Source organism: Diospyros lotus, chromosome 8 (genome assembly GCF_014633365.1).
Source record: "Diospyros lotus cultivar Yz01 chromosome 8, ASM1463336v1, whole genome shotgun sequence".
Classification (NCBI taxonomy): Eukaryota; Viridiplantae; Streptophyta; class Magnoliopsida; order Ericales; family Ebenaceae; genus Diospyros; species Diospyros lotus.
In genome coordinates, this window is record NC_068345.1 from 24,437,739 (window position 1) to 24,449,715 (window position 11,977).

Sequence of the window (11,977 nt, forward strand, 5' to 3'; positions counted from 1 at the left end):
TCATTATCACATAAATAAAATTTAAAGATAGAAATTAAAGTGTTGGAATGTAAATACTGAAATTGGAATTACAGAAACGCAAGTGAACAGTTAATGACAATTGCATAATGTAAACAAGCATGAAAGGAAATTGCAGAATGTAAGTAACAAAAATAAAGAACACTGTATTAATGGAACAAAATGAAGAACATGAAACTGCTAGAATTAAATAACAAAATAGAAAAGAAGCAAAACAAAAAGAACACAAGAACAAGATGATGAAAAGTGCTATTTTTCCCTTATTCTGGTTAAATGGCGAATGGGGACTCTCTCCTCTCTCTTCTTCTTGATGCTCTGGTCTATTTATAATCTACTGGTAATGGAAAATTTCAATTCAAATCTCTCGACAATTCTCTAAAACATTCTGCATATTACTTCTACACGTACTCTGCAAAACTCCATGTGTTGTCTTCAAATGGCTTTATAAGGCATGCGAACACGTGATCTACTTAGAATAATTTCTCGTGTATGTGTAAAGTTGTAACGACTCCTTTAATTTAAATTTAATTGCATTTTTGATCAATTGAGGAGGGAGAGGTAGCGGGATCGAAACCGCGACCAAGCAAGTTTAAAGCCGGGTTTATGTTTATTTTTTTTAAAAAATAATAATATTTAATTTTAGAGCAGCCCAGCTGGCGCTAGGCCCAGGCGCGCGCGCCACGTGACCCGCATGCGCATGGCCACACGGGTCGCATGCAGGCGGCCAAGCGCGCCACGCAGGGCCTTGCGTGGCCTTGTTGTGTGCCCAGCCACGTTGCTAACCTCCCCCTTGCTGCCCAAAACCCAAAAAATTTTCCCCACGTTATTGCCCTTCCCCTTGCCTATAAATAGGCTATAGCATTGAGTAAAATAGGGGGAATATGGGGGGAAGGGTTTGGAAAAATATTAGGAAAAATGTTGAGAAATTAAGGGAAATTCTGTTGGTGTGAGTTTGGGCTATGGCAAAAGCGACCCCGGTACCCTGTAAAGATTAAGGAAAATAATTAAGGCAAGTTCATGTATCTTAACTCTTTCATTTGCAAGTTCTTATTCTTATTTTGGTGCAAGTTTAGACTCTCTTTTCTCAAGTTTATGCTTTTAAATTGCAAGTCCTCTTCCTATTTTGCAAGTTATTTCCTTCTTTTAGTGAATTATTTCATGGTTCCATTTATACCTCCTAAATCTCAAATAGGGCTTGAATCACCCTATCTTTCTTTGGGAATGATGCTTTATTGAAGACATGCAAGGGTTTGATATTGACTTGCATGAATGTTATTCTATTGTGCATATTGTTTTGTTAATCGCATGTCAGTTATATATGGAAAGTTATTACAAATATGCATGTTATGATAATGCATGAAGCATGTGCATGGAAATGTTTTTTTTTTTAAAATGTGTAAAGGTCTCATGATGCGCGCAGCGGACGAATCTGCAGGATATATCCACAGAGAAAGTTTTGAGCTCAAAGTTGGACTTCGATCCTAGGTTTATGATATGGACTTCAGTCCCAAGGCTTTGGACTTCGGTCCCATGGTTTTTGACTTTGGTCCCATGATTATGGTTTTAAAAGATTGCATATGAGCATGGATGGATGTTCCATCATATTATCACGTGAAGGTACCTTAAATGGCATTCATGACTCTTTTGCCTCTCGATACCCATGACTCTTATGCTCGTTTTCTTCCATGATATACTTGCTGGGCCTTGTGGCTTATGTTTGCTTACATCATTCCAGGTAAGGGTAAGGCTAAAGTAGAGGGTGAACCACATGAATCAAGATCCATGGGTTAGCAGTGTGTACAGAGCCGTCTCAATCAAAGGTCTTTGGATGGGGGATGGGTTTTGTGATGTGTGATTTTCAGTTGCGCTTGTTTATGTTTTAGGTTGTACCCCTGAGGGGATATGATGTGTTTATAGACCCTAATGTGGTATGTAATATTAAGTTACGTTGGTTTATGTGGGTATGTGGACCCTATTATGTATGTTTATGAGTAAGAATGTACAAGTATGGATTCGGCGTTCAATAAAAGGAGGATGTGTGTGATGTTTCTAATTGGTTTGGCAAGTATGTCATCTTTCTTATGGGTCCCTAGTTTGGGGCGCTTACAAAAGCGATATTCGGATTTGACTTCGTTGATATCCAGATCTGCTGTTCTTAATTTCTCTTTTGTATCCAAATAGGCTGAGATGCATCTGGATGTGGCCCGCGGGTCTTGAGTCTTATATCCGGATGCTACAGTGATGCATCCAGATGAGGCTTCTTTGGATTTTATTTTTGAATCTGGATGTGCTGAGAGATATCCAGATCTCCTTCCTTGGTTTCAATCTTTTATCCAAATGTGCTGAGAGACATCTGGATGTGGCTTCTCTGTATTCGGATGCTCCTTCATGCATTCGGATATGTCTTCATTTTTAACTCAATTTTGACTGCATCACATCCACTTCAGATAATTCCTCTCAAAACAAATATAAATGCCAATTAATCATATTTAATTGATAGGAAAGGGATGAAAATATGATAATATTTGACATATTTAACAATTAATCAAGCACATGACAAACTTCTGTGAGAATTGGGGGCTGACTACTACTCTCTAAAGAAAAGTGAAAATTATCAGGGTGAACAAGAGAAGTCTCCCATTATCAGGATGCCCCCACTCCGCACACATGGAGAACTAGAAGGACTAGCTTCAGCCTCTTGTCGCCACTGCAAGCTCGGCCCTTGAAGTGGTTCTATATCAGGAATGGTAGGAGGATCGGGGACGATTGATAGATGGTTCAAAATACGTGAGGGAACCTTTGACAAAGGCATGTCAAGAAGAAGTGATAGATTACCGGCATCACAAGAAGACCTGGGGCACTTTCTAACCCTCTCACCCCTAATGAGAGACGAGTCACGAGGGCCCCCCACGATAGACTCCTTTCTCCTAATAGCATTACCAAGGCAACTCATACCTACATAACAATGAATTTAGTTGTTGAACACACACGGATGTTGAACACCGTTAATATGTTTGGGGTTCACTTCACGTCTACAGACGAAGGACTTTCCCCTAACACACGCAGATATTGAAGACCATCAAGACATTTTGGGGTCACTTGTGTTGAAGGACAAAGGACTCACTCCGAACACACATGGATGTTGAGTATCGTTAAGATGTTCAGGGTCACTTGCGTCGATGGACAAATGACTTGCCATGAACACATGCGGATGTTGAAAACCATTAAGATGTTTGGGGGTTACTTGTATCAACGGACAAAGGACTCGCTGCGAACACATGCAAATGTTGAAGACTGTTAAGATGTTCAGAGCTCAATAATGAAGGACTTGCCCCCAACACACATGGATATTGAAGATCATGAGAATAACTTAAAAAACAAAAGCACAAATGTACAAGAATGGTTTAAAAAACAAAGCATGAGGGCATAAGAGCAATTCAAAAAATAAAAATGCAAAAAGCCTGTGAATGATCCAAAATCAAAAGCTTAGAAAGAGTAAGAATAATCTATCATTAGAAATAAAGGTAAGCCATGACACAATCTACTCTTCTAACCAAGAAACTCAGATAAAAGAGTGGGGAGTGGTTGTTGTGTCATGGGTAAAAGACAAAAAAAGGCCTAAAAACCCAAAATAACTCTTTGGGGAAAATGGTAAAAAGTTTCCATACACGAGGTCCCACACAACGCTTGAACTTGATAACTCTAATACCCAAGAATTTTCAAAGGAATAAGAGTAATTTTAACTTGGGCTATAAGTGAAATTTTTAAAAGATTTGGGACCTATGTATAATCTCATATAGTTATCAGTACTGAATCGACTGTAGGGAGTGCCTTAGAGCCTAGATACCCAAGGAAAGGTATCTCATTTGTAAGAACCCATATTATCATAAGGTTACCATGTAATTTAAGTAAGTTTAGAATATTGAAAAATTGACCTGACAACAATTATAAGTATCGAATCGACTACAGGGGGTGCCTTGGAGCCGAGATATCTAAGGAAAATTATATGGTTTTTTTGAGCATTTTGAGGCATGATTTATGGTATCGGAAGAAATTGGATTCAGAACGATTTTTGGTACAGCTAAAATGCAGCTACCATTTAGGCTGCAAAATCGAATTATTATCGGGGACTTCCGAGAAGTCAATGAAAGCTTGAGGGGGCTTCAGTTTTTCATAAAAAATAACCCTTTAGTGGTTTCAGGAAAAAATGAAAGGGTTTGAGGCCAAAACAAAAATTTGGGCCTAAGTGCAGTTTTTTGAAATTGCCGGAGGGAGGTCGAAATGACGTTTTTTTGGAATTTTCGGGGGTCAAATGAGTGTTTTAGGACTTGAGGGTATTAAGTACAATGATGGAAAGTTAAGGGGCTAAGTGAAAAGGGCCAAAGTGAGAAAGTCAAAGTTTGAGGGGCCAAAGTGCAATTTCAAGAAAACCTTCCAAGGCATCAATGGTCGACCAACCATTTCTTTCGCCAAATTGGCCATAGGGAACCCACGAGAAATGGTCAGGGATGCCTTTGGGTCAAGTCATGACCGACAATAGCCATCGTAGTGGCCAGATTAGAAGAAAAGCTGACTGGATTATTGGCCGATTTGGTCGTTACCTGCAAGTTACGATTTTGGTCAGGTAAGGCTACTTGTAGGGAGATCTGAGGAAGGTAAGATCTCTTAAGGCCATGGGTTGTTCGATCTATTGCATTTGGAGGTCCGAAAATGCCTATAAATAGGCGTTCATGGTGGCCGAAAATAGGGAGAGTTGGAGCTCAAAATCGGGGCCATTTTTGAATAAATTGAGAGTCCAAATTAAGGGGCTTTTGTTGCCCATAACCTGAGGAGCAAATCTAGAGATTTTGAGGGAATTTCATTAAGGTTTGCTAGGGTTTCGAAGGTCGCCAGAGATTGGAGGCGGTAGCTTTGGCAGAGACTTCGAGCTTCTGCTTAAGGAACTTCCGGTGCTCCTTTCGAGCTCCAAGATAGCCTATGTTAATCGAATAAATGAGGGCTTTCGAGGGGTGAAAGAAACTAGCATCGCCGGCATGGTAGTTGCCAAAGAAGACGACCGGCGCGTGCCAGCCATGCTCTGGCCTTCACGCGCTACCAATCGCCCTAGGTGCGTGTGGGCGTGTGAGTCATTCGAAAATTCTGCAAAAATTGTAGAAAAATCAAGAAAATTATTTTACAAGTGTTTGTGGAAACAGATTTGGATTTGGCCTCCCCGATGTCTCAGTTTCCGTACCAACCAGCCTCGTTTTGCATGCAAATGGGGGTTTGAGGTAATTCCAGTAATTTTCCTTTGATGTACTTAGACTTTAATGAATTTTTGTGGAAAAAGATTGGAGAAAATAGACACGAAAGTATTTATTTGAATTTTTAGAAGGGAAAATGGAAGAAAACATAAAGAAAATGCAAGAAATTATGAAAGAATAGGTTTTAATACTTATTTAAATAAATATGATGATTATGGTGCTTTGAGGCTTAATTTGAAGTGACTTGTGCAAATTTTGAGGTTGGCATGCAATCGAGGCGATGCACGTATTTCGAGGCAAGCACGTGAGTATCGAGGTAACCCAATAAGCTTGAGAAGGTAAGTTGTACTTTCTAATTAGATTTAGTTTTATGATCTTATCATGTTGACATGTCATGGTATGTTATGTATCACATAGGTTGCATTTACATTTATAGATGATGATAAATGCATATGAGCACGATGAGATTCACAGTCATACGTTCCATGGGTTTGGGATTAGCTACTGGCTCCGTTACTTTGCCAAGGGTGCACCCATACACCCTGGTCTAGTAGGGAGACTGGAAAAATGGCGGGTAATCTTAAGGTGCAGTCGACCCAAACATGAGAGTTATGATATTATGTGCATTGCATACATACATGAGCATTAAATGTTTTGTTCCCCTACTTAGATGATTCATCATCTAACTTGGGCTTTGTCCCTGAAATATTCAAACGTTTTAGATGGAGATTGTAGTAGAAATGAGGATGAATGAGGCATAAAATAACACTTAGCAAAGTGCATGATGAGTTGTATGATGAGTTGAATGTATGTTATGTAGCTCATGTATTAATGTTCTGCTACTTCGAATTCTGAACGTTTTGAGAAATGATGATGTAGAACCCTATTTAAGGTTAATGTTAGTTGAGAACTTATGTTATATATTAAGTCATATTGAGAAATTTATGTTCCCGTTATGTAAGAACTGATTTATGATTAATGTTATGATGTTAGGTTCGATTTTAGCTTCCACATTTGATATTTATGATGATTATCCTTGGAGATAAATGAATGGAAATTTTGAGATGTATAATAGCAATGATATGGTTTAGTCTTAGTTTTAGTAGTATTAAAAAAATGTATATATCCCAAAATTGTCCCAAGTTTTAGCGCACTCGAAAAACGGGGCGTTACATCATTAATGAGAGTTCCGAGATAATTTTCGGTATAGCTTCGATTCAAGCTGAAAAACTAAATTGTTGTAGGGGACCTCTAAAAAATCAACGGAACCCTGAGAGGGCTCCAATTTTTAGTAAGGATCAACCATGAGGTGGTTTTGAGATGAAATAACTGCCCGGTGAGGACGCTGGGGCAAAATCGTCCTTGACGAGTAATCTTGGAATTATTAATTTCGAGTTTTCGGTATTGTAATGCAAATTAATATGAGGTTTGAGGATATAATTGTAATTAGAGATTTGCCCAAGTAAATTTAAGATGAAATTTGGGGTTTAAATATGTAATTTCCTGTATTATAGTGTATTATGTGATATATATACATAAATATATACATACGTGCGTGTGTACTGGTGGCAGCTTTTGAGAACCTTCATGGCCAAATTGCTTGGAGTAGTGGCCAAGTCTTGTTGGAGGAGTGGTGGCCAAGGCTCTTGAGGCGGTGGGTAGCCTATAAATAGAGGGAGAATGGTAGCAAAATGAAGAAGGAATGGAAATGAAATGGAAATAAAGAAGCCGAGAAAGCAAGCAGGCCACGAATTGCTGTGCAAATGCAGGGAGATGGGCCGAGAGAGGGAAGGGAAGTTGAAGGAGATCGAGAGAGATAGATGGCAACCGAGGTAGTGGTCGGAGGCAGCCGGAGCAAGCCGTAATAGCAAGTTGCGATTGGACAGCGAACTGGGGTGGCCGACAATGCTCGCGGCGATGGCCCAGCAAGGTTGCGGTGGTCCGGCAAGGTGGGGGTAGTCGGCGAAGGGCCAAGCAGTAGTGGCAACGAGGCTGTGCATAGGTCGTGTGCTGGAGAAACATGGAAGAAGAAGAACAAAGAAGGAAAAGAAAAAAAAAAGGAAAGAAAATAGAGGAAAATGAGAAAAATAGGAAAAATCTTTTGAAAAATTCCAGAAAATTCTAGGAATTAATTTGGGGCTAGAGGAGCATGCCGAAGTCAAAAAAATTATCCAAGCACGCATTTAAAGGTCAAGATATGCATACCGAGGAAGCTTGTGAAGCTAAGTTAAGGTGAGTGGTTCGATTCTAGTCTTACCCTTTGTCTTGAAAGTAATTTGGTGTGTGTGTAGGGGGTTTAGATGAATAGTTCTACCCTCTCGAGCTTAGGTTACACGTGTTTGAACCAGATCCAACGAGCGGTTATACCCTCCAGAACTTGGGATGTATCGTGTATGCATTTTACTTAAAGTATTTGTGGCATCATATGCATATTGAACATGTGGTATATTGCATCAACTGTTTTTACTTATGAAAGAGTTGGTGCATGGCGTGTGATTTTCATATCATTGTGGGGTTGAATTCGTGTTGTTGTAATGTCTGTGGGGACGGGATGGGGTCTGCCTGAGAATGGGGCAAGGTTAATCCCAATGATCGGGTGAAAGGGATGAGCATGCGGGGATTAAGTATGTCGCGGCAAGGTTAATCCCAACGGTGTGTGGAATGGATTTTCCACGGGAGATTGAGTATGTTAGGTAGATTTCTCAAGTTATACGTGTTGCATGTGGTCGTTGTTTGTATATGCCATGCTCGTAATCATTCATGCATTCAGTAAACTATATCATGTCATCACTTAGATGTTTCATCATCTAATTTGGGTTATGCCCTTGGAACATTCAACGTTCCAACCAGAGATTGTTGCGAAGGAGAGGACGTGGTCAGTTGAGGGCCGACAATGTTTAGTGTGATAGCTGTTGTATCATTTTGGAGTGGTAATCCTTATTTTGATATATGTATGAACGATCGTGGTAGTCCACGGTGTTATTATGTTATTACTTTCCGTTGCGTAATATGATGACTCCTTTAGTTTAAGACTGTTGATCTTGTTAGTTAAACGAGCAAGACTGGGGTTTTTAGGATCTTGTGTGCATGTGGATATTGTTCTTAGAACCACTGTGGATGTCGGCCAGTGTGAGCATGTGAGGATTATTCTTTGAATTATTGTATGTGTCGGGCATGTTAAAGCATGTGAAGATTCTTCTTGATGCACCACGCGTGACGAACTTGGAAAAAAAAAAGATTCATGGGAATTCCCTTATAGTGACACGCCCGGTGAGGCGGGGTGTTACAAATCCTAATTCTAGCTGGAATAGGATTAATCAAGATAAGCGTTATCTACAAAAATCCTAATTCTGGGACACTTTGGATTACTCCATATATCTCTATAAATAAGCAAATACTCATTCCTTAAAAGGTACGTTTTTTATACTAGTTTCAATTCAGGCTTTATTATTTTTTAGTGTCTGACTTAAGTATCAGAGTGTTTGCATGGGGACCTCCCTGCACCCTCTGATTATTTTCTTATTTTTGCAAGCTCAGACAACTTGACGATGACGTTTCCATTCAAACAAATTTATTATTGTATCCATGAAACAACACTTAATAATAGGAATATTTTTCTTAACTAATTTGACTGTTATCAATCAAATCAAAGAAGTTGTGAGTATGTGCAGATTACAAGTGCTTAATTGAAGAGTCCATGATTTAATATTAGGCTATGGAATGCATGATATGATACTGTTGACTTTCTAGCCATATCCTTGATGATGTTAAGCCTAAAGGTGCTGAAGTCCAACCATACTGAATTAGAACTAACATATAATAACCCTTTGTAATTTATAAAGTTATCGACTGAGAGGATATAACCATTTGAGTGAACTTGAGTTCAATCGACTCAAGCAAATCTTCATCCTCATATTATGCTAATTCACTCGAATACTTCTTTTAATCAGTCGAGTGGTAATAAGCTGAAATTGAATTTTCTAGCCGTTAACTAACCGTTACCTACAGATGTCAGAGAGGACAGTTTTAACCATTTGAGCTTTATTTTATTATTTTATGAGGTCTGATTATGTTTTCTTATAATAGTGTAACACCCCCACTCCTAGAATTGTCGAGGAAGAGGTGTTACTGGAAAAGAGATAAAATAGAAACTCACAATAAATTTGAAATCGAGAATCATAAATAAATCAACCAATCTAATCACATCCTAACTGTGAACATCACAAATGTACTGCAACAACTCTGAACTATCATAAACTAAAACATTAATTATTGGCTAAAATTCCCTCATTTAAACATATAAAAACTATAGAAGTCTCAAGACGTAAAATAACTCCCAGACATCTTTTGTTCTTGAGTGGCTCCTCGTACACACTCTATTGTCTGACACTGCTAGGCCTCATGTCTGGAATCCCCCACTAGGACCTAGAATGATGAAGAATACAAGGTGAGCCACAAGGGTCAGCAAGTAATAATCATGAAATAAAATTGTAGTTGAATCAAAGAATATTGCTAGTCATGAAGTACTAATTGGTCTTGCACTGAGGGATTTATAATCACTATATGGTTACATATATAAAATATCAATGCACATAAATTGTAAAAATGCAAGTAAGAAACTTCGGCTCTTAAGCCCATATAATTTGAAATACATACCTTCTTGAACTAAATCCTACAACCATAAAAACTGTAAGCACATACTATGGGCCTTGCGCCCCCAACCCCCTGGTCGTCACCAAGTGAGCCGACACAAAAACTGAACGATAACTGAAACTTACGGGATACCCGTGGACTAAGTTGCCTCGCCACACGCTACAATGCAATGCTCATATATATGCTCGCACACAATATGAAGTGCTCCACATCAAATCATGCTCCATGCTCATACCAAGATGTATGTACATAATATCATACATGTCACATAATAATGCTAAGCATGTTATATTTTCATCATCAAAACATTGGAATACAATGATTTTACGAGTTATGATTTATGTTATGGGCATATTAGACTTTTCACATTTTGGCATAAGATTCCAATGTTTGTGAGTATTTAATCTTTTATTTAAATAATAGCTTGCATTAGGATTCATTGGGAGACACATTCAGATATCATGAAGACTATTCAAATATAAGAGGAAGGCATCAAGATGTGATGAAGACTCATTTGGATGTACTAGGCTTATAGAGCACATGTTGTTTGAATATGATAAGAGCTATTTGGATATGAGTCAGGGCATCCGGATGTGATTCATGTCATTTGAATGTCTTACCAGGATGTTTGGATGCTATAGAGGCTCATTCGGATATGAGGCTTACTATGTGAGATGCATCCGAATGGGAGAAGAGGGCATCTGGATATACTATTCTAGCATTCGGAAAACATAAGACTCATTTAGATGGGATTTACAAGCTATTCGGATACGAATTAAGGCATCCAGATGTGATTCAGGTCATCCGAATGTCTCACCAAGATATTCGAATGACTAACCAAGATATCCGAATGTTACAGGAAACCTTTTGGATATCACACACACAACATCTTGGACACATTCGGATATGGTTCAAGGCATTTGGATACCACACACTTATATACATATTCACATTTGGACGGAAGAAGAGGGAATCCAGATAGAAGAAAGGGCATCCGGATATCATGTAGGCTTATCCAGATATGATGAAGACTAATTTGGATAAGGGCTTAAAGAATGTGAGGGCCATCCGGATATCACATAGGCCATCTTAATGTGCACACAGGCCATCTAGATATCACAAAGGCTATCCGGATATGCACCTGGGCTATCCAGATGTCACTCACAGAAAACTTTTCACCCATTTGGATGACTTCTTGACCATTCAGATGTTACTCACATCCCCTAACAAAAACCATTCGGATATGAGGGGTCTCATCTGGATGTCTGTACATTCATATGAATTAAAACTTATGATCATAGTGTTTATATTCTGCAACAACTCTATCATCTCTACACCATTTCGAAAGGAACTTGGGAAAACAAATCCCAATCGATATGAAATAATCTCGAGGATGATTCAAAGATCGTATTTAAAAGAATCGTTTGAAAGGAAATATATAACTTATCCAATAACTCATTGGGATGCTGATATGATTGTATATATATATATATATATACTGACTATGAAAATTGAGAACATAATTAAACATCAAACTTGTAAGGAAGGATTACAGGGAGAGATACTTACCTTATGATTCGATGATCTACAATGCAACTTCTCCTATGGCAGAACTCTAACTTGACTGCAACTTCTTCAGTTCTTTTCTTCTTCTTCTTGCAGCGTGAAGAAGATTATGTTTAAGAATATATATATATATATATATATGAGAAGCCCTAGACGCCTATAACTCTTAATTTTCATGGAGTCCTTTTTCCTTGATAACTTGAAAAATTTCAACTCCTTATCCTCACCACATTATCATCAAATACATAATATCCTCTAATTATTAATTCCTCATAATCCAAAATTATCATTTAAATTCTTGAATTGACCTTTCTACCCTTATATATATTTTTCACATAATCTAAATGCCATTTAATGTTATTCTCACATTTAAAATTCCTAATATATCACATTAAATATTTATTTGGAAAACATATTTTTAACCCAAAATTAAAATGAAATTAAATAATTCTCAATAAACTCCTAGGCCCTCTAACAGGTCGTTACAAATAGAATGA